The following is a 3479-nucleotide window of genomic DNA, read 5'->3' as shown; positions in this document are numbered from 1 at the left end:
CGTGGAGGACTGTTAGTGGAGAATTTTTATTTTTTTAAAAAAATATTTGAAAATTTTGGACGGCGGGAAAATGAGTGTTTTTTTTTTATTTCAAGGAGATAACCGTCACTTCATATAGGGACAGTCGAAAAAGTTTTGGGTGTGTTTTACGAAAATGACGTGGATGAATTACGTCCACAAAATATGAACCGGATCATTGATGTTATTAGGTGGAACCGGTTAAAGAAAATGATAATCATTCTGAACCATGTTCCCCCTAAACACGTGCATGAATGACATTGAGCCGTCGGTAGCGTATGATAAAACTCTTCACATTTCCCACCGCAGTCATGATGACATAAGCCCTTGACGCTTGACTTTCATCTATAAATACCAGCCAAGAGTTATCAATACACTCTAGTTTAGAAATATGGATAAAGATGGTAGTCCAGACTTGGCTGAGGAGTTCCTGAAAGATGCGGTGGCTTCGAGGAAGAAGGCTATCATGGATAGAGTGATGAAGAGGTCGCAGGCCATTTGGGCAAAAGTTCAAAAACTCCAGTCCGTTTTTGAGAGCGGGGAGGCTCCTTCTTCCAGAGATATGGCGACATTAAAAAGATATAGGCGACGTCTTCGCGTGGCTGATAATGCTGGAATCTTTTCTGATGACGGCGTTTATCTTCTTATGCTGCTTAAGGAGAGGAGAGCTCTGAGAAGGGTAGGCATCTCAGAGGAGTTTGCACGTATTTCCGTCGGAGGGATGACCAGCTGGTTAGCCCTTTGGAGGTTGTACGTAGATAGGGAGATTAGGAGTGTCCGCCTCCACCTTTGTTGATGTATTACTCTCCCCTTGCTTATGATGTACTATTCTCCCCTGCTTATAAAGATATTTATTTTATTTTACTTACTGGTGCTTGTCTTTTTCTTTTGTTTTCTGCAAACTTAACCTGAACAAGCACAAGAAATAAACACATCATGATAAGTCAATCAAACCAAGCATATTGCGAAAATGGGAGAACTTAGTCTCGGGTAGTGGTTTTGTAAAAATATCGGCTGTTTGTTGATCAGTGTGAATATATTCAAGCCGTATTTCTTTCTTCATCACATGCTCTCTAATGAAATGGTGTCGGATATCGATATGCTTTGTTTGAGAGTGCATGACAGGGTTGTATGTTATAGCTATTGCACTTGTGTTGTCGCAAAATATGGGAGATTCAGCCGCTTGGATTCCATAGTCTTTTAACTGTTGCTGAATCCATAACATTTGAGCACAACAGCTTCCAGCTGCTAAATATTCTGCTTCAGCGGTTGATGTGGCGATAGACGTTTGCTTCTTGCTGGCCCATGAAATAAGTCTTTCCCCTAAGAATTGGCATGAACCGCTTGTGCTTTTTCGATCGATTTTGCATCCTGCATAATCTGCATCTGAGTAACCTACAAGGTTAAAACTTGAATCTTTGGGATACCAAAGACCCACATTTGCGGTTCCTTTCAAATATTTGAGTATGCGTTTAGAGGCAATAAAGTGAGATTGCATGGGTTTAGCTTGAAACCGTGCACATAGGCATACAGCAAACATAATGTCCGGTCGACTTGCGGTTAGATATAGTAAGGACCCAATTAGTCATCTGTACATTTTTGTATCCACCGAAATTCCCCCTTCGTCTTTATCTAATTTGATTGATGAACTCATTGGAGTGCTGGCCGGAGAGCAATTTTCCATGCCGAATTTCTTTAACATATCTCGAGTATATTTTGCTTGATTAATGAAGACACCATTTTCAGACTGCTTGACTTGCAGTCCTAAAAAATAGTTTAATTCGCCCATCATGCTCATTTCAAATTGTTCCTACATCATCTTAGAAAATCTTTCACACAGCTTAGTATTAGTTGATCCAAAAATAATATCATCTACATATATCCTAACAAAAAGTAAATGATCATTCTTGGAGAATGTAAATAAGGTTTTATCAATTGTACCAATAGAAAATCCATATGAAGAAGTTCTAGACATCTTGCTGAAGAGTTTCTTCCCTTGCTTTTGAAAGTTGATCGAACCTGTTTTCCAAGCTGACAAGAATTGCATACTTTATCTTTGGCAAAGTCAACGTTAGGCAGTCCAGATACTAGCTTAAGCTTACTAATAGTAGCAATGGATTTGAAATTTAGATGATTTAGCCTTTTATGTCATAGCCAATTTTTATTTCCATTTAGAGCAACGAAACAAGTAGATGCATTTAAATATTGATCATTCCATTCTACTCTATAGGTGTTTTGACTTCGATAACCAGTCAACACATTAGAACCTGTATTAGTTTGACCATGCATTTTTCTTTATGAAATTCAACCGTGTACCCATTGTCACACAGTTGACTTATACTGATCAGATTGTAACATCAATTTTCTACTAGAAGAACATCCTTGATGATGATTTTGCCATGGATAATCTTACCCTTGCCCATAGCTTTACCTTTAGAGTTGTCACCGAAAGTGATTGTTGGTCCTTTGAGATTTAAAACTTCTGACAAGAGATCTTTATTTCCTGTCATATGTCTTGAGCATCCGCTGTCTAAGAACCATGATGATTTTTCTAAGTTTTTCTTCTTTAGTTCCTGAAAATGAAAAATTGGTACCCCTTTTTATTTGGGTCCAGGTTTAATTAGACCCTTAGGAATCCACACTTGAATTATCCTTGCGGATTTTTTGTGATGTGTTCCAGGGTGATCATGATCGAAAACATACTCTGGTGATGAATGCAGTATATGTTGTTTGGGCCTTTGATTTCATCATTCAATCTATACCTCTTTTGAACTGGTTGGCAATTGTAGTAATTGCTGGGTCTGATCTTTGAATGATATCTAGTTGATCCTCTGTATCCGGTTGGATTTGGCCTGGGTTTGCGCCAATATTGTTTGGATTTATCATTCTGAACATAACCCAAACCACATCGCCTTCCATTATTCTCAAGATTCATATTTTGAATGCCTCGATCTTTAGGCTCATCATGTTCATATACCGAGCTAGATCTGACAAATTTAATTGATCTTAAACTGTCTTTTCTAGCAACGGTTGAGTTGAAGCTTCTGAGGTATCGCAATCATTTATGCCGTAACCCAGCCCAATGTTAGAGTAGGTGCCCGTCAAGCCAAGTGTTGGCCGAGTGTTCACAATGAAACTCTATGTATAAGCAATCTTTATTTTAATAATATTTGATATTATTATTTTGGCACATCTTTATCTGTATACCCATGCTAGTTGCATAGATAAAGCCCTTGAATATACAAATGGTAGAAAGAATATGAGATGCTCATATGATGAGTATCATGAAACTCATATTTGTAATACTGTATATTCTAAACGGTTCCTAGTCGATTCAGCCGCCACTAAGAAGGATATAGGCCGCTAGAGTTCGAGACTAGTATCTGCGATGTGAGTACCATGTTTCATTGGTAGGGGACATTGTGATGTCCGAACATGCAGATAGGTGCTCCTTGTAGAGT

Source organism: Primulina eburnea, chromosome 8 (genome assembly GCF_022965805.1).
Source record: "Primulina eburnea isolate SZY01 chromosome 8, ASM2296580v1, whole genome shotgun sequence".
NCBI lineage: Eukaryota > Viridiplantae > Streptophyta > Magnoliopsida > Lamiales > Gesneriaceae > Primulina > Primulina eburnea.
Note: the sequence above shows the minus strand (reverse complement) of the source record.